The sequence below is a fragment of the Athene noctua genome, chromosome 3 (assembly GCF_965140245.1).
Source record: "Athene noctua chromosome 3, bAthNoc1.hap1.1, whole genome shotgun sequence".
NCBI classification, from domain to species: Eukaryota; Metazoa; Chordata; class Aves; order Strigiformes; family Strigidae; genus Athene; species Athene noctua.
The window spans coordinates 79,545,379-79,559,548 of NC_134039.1; positions in this window are offsets into that span (position 1 = coordinate 79,545,379).

Sequence of the window (14,170 nt, forward strand, 5' to 3'; positions counted from 1 at the left end):
AAGCACAGGCTTCCTTCCTCTGCCAGACGCAAATCTGGGTTCCCATGGCTTTCCTGCACATGGACAGGAGGGAGGGCTGTGCTCTCATGCTGGTTCCGGGACCTCAGCTAAACCTCACAAAGTTAGTCCTGGCATCTTGGTGATATACTGCAATTTGTAGTGAAATCCATGTAACCTAAGGTTATGCACACACACTTTCACAGGTGATATTAAGAGCCTCTTGTTTTAATCTTAGTCTATTTATTTGATTCAACTAGGGTTTTCATAAGTTTTATTAATTTATAAGTGTCTCCTCCTTCTCACAATGCCAGCTTCTATTTAGACATCATTTCCGAAATAATTCACTTGTTAAATGATGCATATATTAGAAGAGGTAAAGATAGTAAAAAGCAAGCTGCTTTATGTTTTTTCAAAATATTCAGCTGGTGACCTTCCAGAGAGTCCCATTCCACTGATAAATTATTTCATCAGTAACTCTTAGGAGTTTAAAGATAAATCCATAGTGTAGATTCCTGTGTAAGAAGGAATAGAGTTACAGGGGGATTTAGAGTAGATTTTAAAACTAGTTGTCTTTGTTTCTTTTGGTATAGGAGTGAAAAAAATGCCAATCTCAGGAATGTAGTTACTTGATTTAAAAGATAGCTATGTCATTCAGATCAAATCAATTTAAATTCGTTGAACCCTCTGTCACTCTTTTAATTAAAAAATATCAGTAGACTTCATAGGCTGATGAACATTGGCAATTCACTCATTCAAGTTATTACCGTTAATAGCAATATCTTTCCTTCACAAATCGTTATTAAATGTGCCTGGGGATCTTGAGACCAACTGAGCAGCTAGAGGGCAGGATCCTGTCCTGGCTGCACACATGCTGAGCACTGGAGGTGTCCCTTCCACACAATGTGCTTTCTGAGGCGAGGGTTGTTAGCACAGGAGCAGCGACAGTTCTGTGTCAGTTCTATGAGTCAGCCCCACCTCAGGAGTCTAAAGCCAAAGCTGCCAGACACACTGATACAAAGGAAAAATGAAAACTTCAGAAATTTAATATTCTAATCCAGAAGAACAAAGTACTCTTCATGTTTGCCCTCAGGACAAGGGACACTTCAAATTTTGCACAATTTAGCTTTATTGAAAACTATATCAGTAATTTCAAGTTACAGAAGGAATTTTAATTCAAGTATCAGTAAATTTGCAGCTAAATAAAACCAGATTTGACCCATCAGTTCCCCGTGAATACTGAGTTAAAGTTTCTCAGAGCCCTTTTAAACCTTTACCTTCCATACTGTGCAGTTTTACAGCATTTTTTTTTTCCTTTTCAGAATTGACCCTTTGCATTTAAATTGGGAAAGACACTTATTTTTAATGCAGTACTCTATACCGTGACAATTTAGTATTGAGAAAGTGATGAGAATGCCATGGGACATTGGCTTTTATTAGAGAAAAACAGCAGCCTCAAAGCCTGGGTATGTTTTTCTGATGTACCAGTTCAGAAAAGTATGCTCACTCCATCTTAGATTTTCTGAAAACAATTGAGATAGATCACATGAATGGAAGAAGGCTCTGTTTCAGTTGGTTCTACTTTTTTCCCCTCTGTTTTGCCTGTGACTGGCCAGGAAAGCAACAAGGTCTTCAGGGAAGCTGTGATCTCTAATGTTACAATTTCTAACCCCACAGAGCTTAATTTTGCTCTAGTGCATATTTACCTCATACTTATGAAATATTTGAGGTATGTTTTCCCTTTAAATAATGCAACTCTATTGTTATTATGGTTTATTTCAGGAAATCAATGTAAGGTGCTCATCTGACTCTGACAGATACTCCTGACTGTTTCCTGGTGAGAATAGTAGATTGAGAAGGCAAAAAAGAAGACTAGACACCATGAAATAATGGTTCAAATATTATCTAAATTGATTCAATACTCCCTGCCTTAATTCCATGTCAATCTGAAATAAAATAAAATAAAAATCTCTGTTCTGCATAAATTGTATGCGGGCTTCGTAATAGGAAGTGATCACCATCCCATGACCATTCTTGTGGGTGTTGTTCATCCTAGGATGTGGTGATTTGCACACTCTTGCTCTGTGGGCATCTAAGAACTCCACTTAAGCGCGAATGTGGCTTGCACTGACTTAAATGAAAAATCAGCATGAGTGCATATTTCAGGACTAGGTGTGAGGAGAAGAAAGAATCATCAGTCTTTTAAAAGTTCCATATCTACCCTTTCCTGTGTGAAAGAGGAGGGTTCTGCTATGCAACTTTCAAAAGAGATCACTAAATTACAAGAGATATTTCCCTTGCTGTTGGAATATTGAGAGTTTCCTGTTAGCTGCAATCAACACTTTGAAAACCAGTTTCTTTATTACATAGCTACTTCGTGTATCATTTCTGACCTTTCACAAGCAAGTTACAATCATATAACCCGTTGCTGTCATAAGGCAAGAGGGACACAAGATACATTTTAATTCTGAATTTCATTAAGATTTACAGTAAATAATGGCAAGGGGAATATTAAGTGCTAACTCCATAACTTATTTTATAGGCTATGCAGGCTAATAACTAACTTAAATAGACATATGAGTAGTTAAGGTCAGTAACAATTTTTATTAGCTGTAATTAAACCAATTTACAAGAATAATTTAAATAAATTAATTAATGATGTGAGATCAGGTTCTGCCACCATTCTTCACATGGATTCATGTCTTTTCCCTCAGGTAGCCCTGTTACTATGAGACCAACTACTTTACAGTTATTCACTGTTTAGCCTTACCCTGGATGGTAAAAAACCCAAGATAAATAATATTTAATCACTTTCAGTACAGAAATGTAGGCATCTCTATACTGTAATGCAGTTTTTTAGAACAAATCACTGCTATCTCTTACTAGGAAACCTGTGAGAGGTAATAGGTTAAATAGCAGAAATTAGCTGAAGATCCATGGATCTATTTAATTGTATAAATTTGTAAAGAGTGATTGTGGAAGAAAGAAAAGTGAGAAGAGCTGAGAAGATTAACCTCCTCAAATACTAAGGAGTTATTGAGCTCAGGTTAAAAAAAAAAAAAAAAAAAAAAAAAGTGTATTAGAGCAGCTCAATTTCCATCTCTGCTGTCTGTGCAGTGAAAAACAGGTTTCAGTTCTGACTTGGATATGAGCCCTGTGGTCCTCTGGTGGGAGCCAAAATCTTTGTAAGCAAAACATCTAACTACTGGTTCAGAATGTTTAGATATTTGTTCTTGGTTTTCAAGGTCAAAATAATTTTTGTTTAAAGTAGGGTCATTTTACAAGTGCAGTGCCTGAACAGATGACAGCACTGTAGAACTACGGTCTCCAGGGAATGAAAACCAACCTAGAGGTGTCTCACAGGTGATGCATATTGTGAAAAATGGTGTATTAATAGAAAGTATTGCCTCCACATGAACCTGTTAACATTATTACAAACACACTGTGACTGGCAGGTATATCGCTTAAAGCCAAAATGGTTTTACTTAAACCAGCGTCTTTTCATTACATTTCTGCTAGCTGATAGGCTTTGTTGAAAAAGTTTTTTATCTTGGAAAAAAGAAGCTGTAGCAGAGTTCAGAAATGCCTTATAAATAAAATACTGAAGTGCCTAGGAACTATCAAAACTGAGTTAATTAAAACAAAGTTCAGTGAGCAAAAAAAATTAGTTTTGTCAAAAAATATTTAAAAAATTGAGAAATCTCTTCTTTCCATATGGTTTGACATATCCTGTATCCAGACTTGCTCAAAATGTGTCAAGAATTACTATTGTGGGCATATTATACAACTTGGCTGTTACGTGTTTAACCTTAGGAGAAGATAGGAAGACTCTCTGGGGATGAAAAGTGAACAAGAGCTTCACATTCTTTTGAGGTGCAACAACCAGAAGTCACAAGACATCTGAGAATATTCACACACACACAGAGCCCACCACAAAGTTAATACTCTGAAAAGTCCAACTGCCATAAGTTAGAAAACAACACAATGAGGACTGACTTCTTTGCACAGTGGCTGCTTTTGAGAAACATCTGGCCCTCTGGCTCCTGTCAGGGAGACAGAAACCCATCTGTACCACTACAGGATCCTCTCTGTCCAGAACCACAAAGAATTATCATTTATCTCTCGACTTGCTCAGAGACCTCTGCACCACACCGCAGGGTGTGAAATAACGTTATCCTCAGCGCTCTGCACCTTGTCCCAGGTTCTCACCAGCAAAGACAGTTAAACACAGTATGACATTTCAGAGAAGTGTGGTGCAGTTCTTCCTAAACTTCTAACATGCTGTCCGCTGAAATTATGAACTTCCCACGCCTACCCCAAAATCTACTGACAGGAATTCTTTTTGAAGGATATTTGTACCACCTCCTCCATCCTGTTCTTGTCTTCAGACACGGTGGGGAAAAGGCTAGACTTTTCTGTTTCATTCTGCAGCCCAGCATCTACACTCGCTCTCACCAAGGAGTCTGAGGCACCCTAATTAAACTTACAGAAGTGTCTTCAAGATAATTTTACCAAAGGTTCTCAGTCTCTCAGTTGCAATCTCTATTGTGTCTGCAGCACAGCACAAGTAAACCTGACATCCAGGTCCTATCCAAACTGCAGGTCCTTGGATCTGCTTAGGACCACATAAGCAAGTATCAAACTTTTCAAACATAGATTGTAACCTGAGATATGCTGATCTCCACATTGCTGTTATACCAGCTCTTTGCAGAACTAGCTATTTCAAAATTTGCTTGGTTAAAACTGCATTGCAGAGACTTCTGCTAAATTCTTGAGTTATGGGTAACCAGGTTTGGTAAGCTTTTCTTGTGACTGCAATATAGGCATAATTTGACATGACAGTGTTGCACCACTTTCTAATCCACATAATTTATCCCAGCCTAACATTATTTTTAATCTTTAGTCATCATGCAAATGGATAGTGACAAAATTCATCAATACCATGAGTTTTGCTACTGAGACGACAAAAAGGCAATCACCGTGGTTTTAAAGTTTTTTCTATATTACTTTGGATATAATATGTATCTAATAATTAGAATATAAAGAATACTATATTTGCAAATAGATTCCCATAGACTCATGATCATCTGCTAAGACTACAACAGCCCTGCCCTCAGAGCCAAATGAATAATGACCATGCAATCCATCCTTTCCACTACATTCAACTCAAAGCTACATGTGTAAGTCAATGTTTCTGCACTATTTTAGTTCTGCCTATTTATGGAGAAACAAAACCAGCATAATATAGTTTCAATTTTTAAACCAAGGGGCTAAACATAAACTAAATTTACGGTGTGTGGTCTAGTATAGTGATCTCACTATCATTTCATCATTTCAGATGATGAAAAATAATGCATTACAATGGAAAGAATGAGTAATGGATGTGTGTCTAAATGCATGTGACAAGTGCATAAAAAACTTGAAGAAGGATTTGTGTATACCAGCTTAATGGCCTATCTTTTCAATTGCATTAAGCTCTGAAACTTGACCCACTAACTTTAACTGTTGACTCCTCTGGAGAAAGCATGTCAGCAACTTATTCAGCATATTCTTCAGAAGAATGTATGGAGAAAAATCTCACTTATATATAAAGTTATATTGCAGAATTCACAGATCTGTTGCCATGCCACCAACATTAAAGCAATTTTGTTATCCAACCAATGGCTGTTACAGGAAAATTTTAGTCTGTGACTGGTGCACTTGAATGAAAATTTATTTTTAACAGCTCAGACCAGGAATTCTCTACCGGTTTATCAATTAAAATGTTAATTACCTAAGTCTTTCAGGATATTTTATTTAATGCTAATATTTCATAGTGTGTTATCCCCAGAGAACTCTGAAAATGATAAGTAATTTATAGAATATTCACTTACTATCCTAATCTTCATCTATTTTGCACATTCTGTTTTGTGTCAGTATTACATAGGCATACTATTACTGTCTTTTTTTTAGGTGATGGCCATAGGTAAGCTGTTGCCTTTTAATACAGATGTACAATTAACTCTCTTTTCTACTTTACAGGAGCTGCCCCACAGAGCTGTTCTCTGTGTTTTAGAGCTTCTTTATGCCTTTGACTTTTCCCATTAGTCTTTCCTCCAGCACAGTTTGATCTGAATTGTCACTACCAAAAGCAAAGAGTGGAAAAAATCTTTAATGAAACCAGTTGAAATTATGAGTCAGTTTTAAACAACAAACTGAAAACTGGTTAATCCATTGGTCAAGCTGATTCGTTGAGACCACTCACAGCTTTAAAATGTGCTTGACTGAGTTTGGCAGGAGTTGAATGTTGTACTTAGGCCCCAACACTTATTTAAGAAATGAAAATTTATGTTATCTGGCTTGTCTAAATTTCCACTGAACCTCAATTTTTCTTCTTTTTTTTCCTTGTGCATCTTGTTCTTATCCTCCTCTTTGGACAAAGCTGTTCATCTGTACTTCAATTTCTATAACATACAGTCTTCTTTTTCTGAGAATTTTGTCTATTTAAAGAAAGATGTACCAAGGGAATATATTATCTCAGCAAGCCACTGTTTCTAAACCATTACATGTGCTATAGTACCTCATAGTTCTCTGTATATTATAATCCATTCCATGTTTTATGCCTATTATGATAATGACTAAGTGATTATTAAATATTATGACACTTCGTTTCTCTAACAAGTGCCTAAAATATAAATATAATGATTGTAAAGGAGACATCTCTTGAGAACAGCCTGTAACATTTACAGCTGACAACATCCTGTGACATGTCAATTGAATTTTAAGCTATATAAAACAATTATCCAAGAAACATGCAATGAAAATGCAATTCTGTGACAGAGGCAAACTAAAATATTGTAAGCACAATATTCACCAGTAGTATAAAGCAAGTGTACGGCTTGCTAGTTGTCTCAGACATGGGCTGTTTCTATTGTCAGGTATACAAGATTTTATTTCTGGGTCTTTGGTTTCCACCTGCCATTTCAATGCCTGCACAAGATTTAAAAGTACTAAGGCACCTGCTTACCTACTGCATGCTTTTTAGTGAAAATTTTGAAAAGCACATTTTCCTGTCAATAACCTTCTCTAAAGGAGCCTGTTAGACATCATGTTATCCACTGTGCAGGCATATTTTTCTATGTCTATTTAGACTATAAATTAATTGGGCTGGGGATTACTTTATATAATTCTTATAATGCAGATTTTGAAGGTTTGAAAATTTAATCAGTTGAGAAAATACCTATTTAGTTCCTTAGACTGGGATTTCAATTACCTTTATTCAGAGTGGCACTACGAGATGAAAAACAGCTGTGCAGGTGTTTTTCAGCTTTTCGCATCAAGTAGAACACAGGAAGAGAAGGAAAGAGGAGAAAATTTAAACAGAGAAAGATGACTATAAATGTGATGCTCTATATTTAAGTAGTCATCATTATCACCAAACCTACAGTCTGAATATGTAACATGACCTAAATATGCTTCTGGAATGTACTTTTAAGAGAGTTTATATAAAACTGCTGTACCATTTTCATGTTAATACAATACTTGAAGTTTAAGGCTCTTATTAACCATTAAAAAATATAAATTTCCCTTGAAAGCTATCTGCAAGTAAAACCCTACTTGAATAGGGATACTTTTAATACTTATTTCAATTTTACCTACACTAAAAAGATTTATCTAATGTAGCTATTTAAAAGGGGAATGAATATTGTACTGAATAGCTATGCTACTTTATAATTTCCTTTGGATGGAATTGTGCGAGGATAGAGGTACTTCTTGAACTGCTAGTAGATACTATTTACTTTGATGTAACCAAAAGGAAAATAAACAATAAAGGTATAACTATGAATATGTAGGTCTGGAGTGCCAGTGAAGAGCACAGAAAGGAAAAATGATGGTATAATTTGAACTGTACTAATACAATTGTTTTTCTAGGACAAACTGTACTCATTTAGTTCTCTCTCAGCTTGGTACAATGCAGCTCTTGCTGCTTTAAAGCTAGGTCTAGGGTTATTTTCCTGAAACAATTTTAGAGATGGATGCAGTGTTTCATCTCAGACTTCTTGCAAAAGAGAAATGTATTCAACAATATTGAAATGTACAGAATGCATATTATATAGAAACTAGAACTTTCCATCATATCATGTATTCCATTTTGTAATTCATAACCTTTCACTTAGAAAACACAGATGAAACAGCTTTTGATTTTAAAAATGAAAAATAAACTTTATTTTAACCTTGAATCAAAATGTATTTCTTCTTATTCTGAACTTACAGATCCCTGTCCTTGTCCCCACTGAAACAAAGTATCTGTGCAACTGCAGCATTATCTGTCCAGAGATGCAAGTCTCATGTGGTCAGTGAACCTTTTGGGTTTTAGTATCATCACAAAGACAGCAACTCTCATGATAAACCTTCTGGCTGAAAGCTAAACCAGAACTTGAATAATATATTTTCCTCAGCTTTCCTTGTCTTCTGCTACTTATTAATCATTCCTTTCTCCTCATTCCATTTTCCCAATTTCATCTCCTCTCCCCTAATACTCTTTTCATTCTTGCCCCTCATCTCTCTTGCATTTCACTGCTCATTTACACATGTTGCTTTGCTCCCCATATAACAACCAGCACAATTAATAAAAGACAACGGGTGATAGTAGTAGGCAACTCTCTTCTGAGAAGACCTTACACACTCTCTAGACAGGTGTGTTGCTTAGTGAGGGCTTGTATCAGTCAGATGTCACTAAGAGACTACTAAGCCCCATATAGTCCACTGAACTATTATCCAGTGCTGTTGATTCATGTGGGCACCAGTGATACATCCAGGAGCAGCCTGAGGTGTATCAAGAAGGATTACAGAGCCCTGGGAGCAGTGAAGGGACTCTGGAGTGCAGGTAGTTTTTTCATCAGTCCTCCCAGTCAAAGGGAATGCATTTGAAAGGGCCATTCAAATCTGGCAAATCAACACATAGTTACAGGGATGGTGCCACAGCCAGGGGTTCGGCTACTGACACCATGGGACTCACTTTGTAAAACCTGATCTACAGGGAGCTGAGTGTGTCCATCTGTCAGAGAATGCAAAGAGCAGGGTTGCCCTCTATGTCAGTGACCAGCTGGAGTCATGGAGCTCTGCCTGGGGATGGATGAGGACCCGGCCGAGAGCTTATGGGTCAGGATTAAAGGGAAGGCAGGGACAGGTGACATTATAATGGGGGACTGCTACAGGTCACCTGAACAGGAAGATCAGGCAGCTGAGGGCCTCTATAGACAGAAAGGAGCAGCCTCACATTCACAAAACCATGGTCCTCATGTGGGATTTTGACCACCCCAATAGCTGTTGGAGGGGCAACACAGAAGGGCACAAACAATCCAGGAGATTCATGGAATGCGTTTATGCTATCTTCCTTCTCCAAGTAACAGAGAAGCCAAAGAGAAGAGGTGCTATACTGGACCTTTTTCTCCCCAAAAAAGAGGGGCTGCTGGGGAGTGTGGAGCTTGAGGGAAGCCTTGTCTGCAGTGGCCATGAAATGGTGAAGTTCAAGATCCTTAGTGTAGCTGGGAGAGCACACAGCAAGCTTGCTACCCTGGACTTCAGGAGAGAAGATTTTGGCCTCTTCGGGGATCTGCTTGGTAGCATGGGATAAATTCCCAGAGGGAAGAGGGGCCCAAGAAATCTGGGATCACCTCCTCCAAGCTCAGAATCGATGCATCCCAATAAAGAGGAGGTCAGACAAAACCACCAGGAGGCCTGCATGGATGAACAAAGAGCTCCTGAAGAAGCTCAAACATAAAAACGAAGCCTGCAGAAATAAGAAACAAAGATAGGTAGCCTAGGAGGAATACAGAGAAACTGTCCAAGCAGTCAGGGAGCAGGTTAGGAAAGCCAAAGCCCTGAAAAAATGGTCAGAGATCTCAATGGCAACAAGGAAAGTTTCTTTAGATATGTAGGTGATAAAAGGAAGACTAGGGAAAATGTGGGCCCTTTCCAGAAGGAAATGGGTGATGTGGTTGCTGGGATATGGAGAAGGCTGAGGTACTCAATGACTTCTTTGTCTCAGTCTTCACTGGCAAGTGCTACAGCCACACTGCCCAAGATACAGAAGACAAAGGAGGGAACAGGGAGACTGAAGAACCGCCCACTGTAGAAGAAGATTAGGTTCGAGACCATCTAAGCAACATGAAGGTGCATAAATCTATGGGACCTGATCAGATGCATCTGCATGTCCTGAGGGAACTGGTGGATGAAGTGGCTAAGCCACTACCCATCATATTTGAGAAGTTTTTGTAGTCCGGTGAAGATCCTGCTGACTGGAAAAGGGGAAACATAGCCCCCGTTTTTAAAGAGGAAAAAAAGGAAGACCTGGGAAACTACAGGCCAGTCTGTCTCACCTCTGTGCCTGACAAGGTCATGGAGAGATCTTCCTGGAAACTCTGCTAGAGTACATGGACAATAAGGGGGTGATTGGTGACAGCCTGCATGGCTTCATCAAGGGCAAATTGTGCCTGACAAATTTGTTGGCATTCTATGACAGGGTTACAGGGTTGGTGAATAAGGGAAGAGCAACTAATATCACCTACCTGGACTTGAGCAAAGCATTTGACATTGTCCTGCACAACATCCTTTTCTCTAAACTGGAGAGACATGGATCTGAGAGATGGACCCAGTGGATAAGGAACTGATTGGATGTTTACACTCAAAGAGTTGTGGTCAACAGCTCAATGTCCAAGTGGAGAGCAGTGACTAGTGTGTTCCTCAGGGGTTAGTGTTGGGACCAGTACTATGTACCATCTTTGTTTGTGACTTGGACAGTGGGATTGAGTGCACCCTCAGCAAGTTACCCGACAACACCAAGCTGTGTGGTGTGGTCAACACACTGGAGGGAAGGGATGTGCCATCCAGAGGGACCTCGAGACGTGGGCCTGTGCCAGCCTCATGAAGTTCACCAAGACCAAGTGCAAGTTTCTGCACCTGGGTTGGGGCAATCCCAAGCCCAAATACAGCTGGGCAATAAATGGATTGAGACCAGTCCTGAGGAGAAGGACTTGGATGTATTGGTTGATCAAAAGCTCAACATGACCTAGCAATGTGCTCACAGCCCAGACACCCACCTGTACATTGGGTTACATCTAAAGAAACATGACCACCTGTTTGAGGGAGGTGATTCTCCACCTCTACTCAACTCTGGTGAGACCTCACTTGGAGTATTGTGTGGAGCTCTGGAACTCCCAGCATAATAACATGGACCTGTTTGAGCAGGTCTATAGGATGGCCACAAAGATGATCAGGGGCTGGACCACCTCTGCTATGAGAACAGACTGAAAGAGTTGGCGTTGTTCAGCCTGAAGAAGAGAAGGGTCTGGGGAGACCTTATAGAGTGGCCTTCCAGTACATAAAGGGGACTGACCAGCTGAAGAGGTTTTTTTTTTTACATGGGCATGTGGTGCTAGGACAAGGGTTAATGGCTTTAAACTGAAAGAGGGTAGACTTAGGTACAAGGAAGAAATTCTTCATTGTGAGGGTGCTGAGACACTGGTACAGGTTGCCCAGAGAAGCTGTGGCTGCCCCCTCCCTGGCAGTGCTCAAGGCCAGGTTGGACGGGGCTTTGAGCAACCTGGGCTAGTGGAAGGTGTCCCTGCCCATGGCAGGGGGGTTGGCACTAGATGATCTTTAAGGGCCCTTCCAACCTAAACCTTTCTATGATTCTATGATTCTGTGATTTAGCACATATGGCAAAAAGCTGTCAGTAGAAGCTGTGAATGCCCAGTCTGAACTTACTAGATATGAAAAACCCTCAAAGATCTTTGCATCAGGACTCTGTGAAAGAATGATACTAAACCAGTTCCTGGGTAAATTATTATCATAGCAGTCTCTAAAGTAACCTCAACTTCTAAAATTAACTGCACCTCAGCTTCGGCTCATTAACTGTAGCTAAGTCAGTGAAGAAAGTGACCAAAGAGAACATTTTCATGTTGGCACTCTTTTGACATCTAGAAGTTCACCAGACTTAATTTAATATTTTGGAATTTTTAAATTTATTTTACATACTGAGAAACTCTAAGTTGTTCTATTGCAGAATCATTAATTAATTATTATTATTACTAGATTACAGATGCAGACAACCCCATTAATTTCTCCTTAATCTTGGAGACCAACTCATTCATGAATATGCTTACTTTCAAATGTTCAGAAAGTGAAAGCAGAAATAAAATGCTATCACCTCTTGCTCTGCAGATAATCTCTGAGTTATAAATCACTGGAAATGTGAAGAATAGAGAAGGGATGCCTGGCCTACACCACCACTCTCTGATCACATCCTGACAGTGCTGAGCTGCCGTCTTACAACTCCCTGCTTTCTTTTAATGCAGAATGTAATGACTTCGCTTGGTGTGATTTTTCTCTTAAATCCTAGAGATGATTCCTCTCTCTGTCTCAGCAACATTACTTCTCCTTTCAGTTTTACCCTGTTTGTTTTACCTGGCTGTGCCCTGTGAAATTTCACAAGGTTTTTTCAAGTCTTTAGTAATGTCCTCTGAAGTGTGAGCCATGGCTGCCCAGCAGTGTTGTGTCACCAGCAGCTGAACTGAGGCTTGTGGAGGTGGCAGGGAACGGGGACACATGTGGCTCGGATGCTGCAGAGGATGCAGGAAACTGGAAACAAAGTCATAGCTTAGAAAAGCAGACATCAAGAATAGGGAAAATAAATGAAAGATATCGTTAGGGAATGGAGAGTAGTGACAAGCTTTCTCCACCCTCCTTTTTCCTCAAGTCATTCTTAATTATTCTATACTTCTTGTATTAATCCACTGATTATAAAGGTTGGTTTGCCCAGAATTTAAGAAACCAATGTTGGGTTTCTACAACTGAATATCATTAATGATATAAGAAAATTACCCTGTAGACTCCACCACAAAGCTCTCAGTTCAGTTATACAGTATTTACAGTATTTGTATAGGGTCTAGAAAAATAGAATTGAGATCTATTTGTTTCTGGGAATCACAATGCAACAAATGAAAGAAACATCAACTTGAAACTTGTTTGTAAAAGCATCAAGAGCATAACTTTTAAATAGAAAACAATATCTGAGTTAGAGGTTTGATAATAGACATTTTGGTAGTGCATTCCAGCTTAATGCATTGTGATAATACGGCTGGTTTTAATGATAAAACACAGCTTTAAAATGTCATTACGGAAAAAAAACAATGAACAGTTATCAGTTCGCTTTTTATCAACTTAGACTACCTAATTTAACAATGCAGAAAAAGAAACATATTTTTGACACAGATGTCTAATGTCTAGAATTTGCTTTATAAACTTGAATAACTTAGATCATGATTAACACCTCAATCTTCTTTGATTTTGGAGCACAAGCATGTTTCACAACCACATAGAAATTCTGCATGAACCATCACATCAGAAGTTCTGCAGAAAGCTGGAGTTTTAACTTCATTTCCTCTGCTGACTCAATCATTTCTACTAAGGATATTTTCTTTTTATATGAAAAGAAAATAAATCTTGCAGAGAAGAACCTAAATGGGAGGAAAAATACAATCCATATTTTAGCAAAAAAGTATAGGCAGAATAAATATAATCAGTATTCTTCCGTTTATATTGGCCTGATCATCTGCCTGTACATAAGGGCCTGAGGTGTTTTTTTGGGACCCATCCCTTGACATTGTCTCCAAATGCAGCTCCCTCTTGGATGGAAGTCTCCAACCATATTGAATAATGCACATGTTCATTCAAAAGGCTGAGCAGATTCCTGGGAAAGGTTGCGTTAGGTCTGTAAATTTTTTGGTATATCGTTCTGTGTATTTGCTGGGTATAGCCTGCCATCTGCTAAATGTCATTCAGAGATTACTGAATCTTAGTAAGGCATGAAATTTCATCAGTCTGAAGTTCATATTAACCTATTGGTTTTTCAAAATGATTGGGATTTCTTGAGGATGAAAAGCAGTACATGTTAGTGATAGTCTCTTTCATTCATCTGAAATGCCAGAACTCCTGAGTGTACTTATATAGCCTATTTGACTGCATCTCTATTTAAAACTGATTTCTTTTCAATTGCCTTAATAACAGATTTCTAGCATAATTTACTGAAAATGGCACCGGACAGTCTGTGGTATTTGATATCACACAACCAATTCTATTTCCTAGCTTTGTAGTCTCTTGTCATGAGGGATGAGTGTTCTCTAAACCCAAC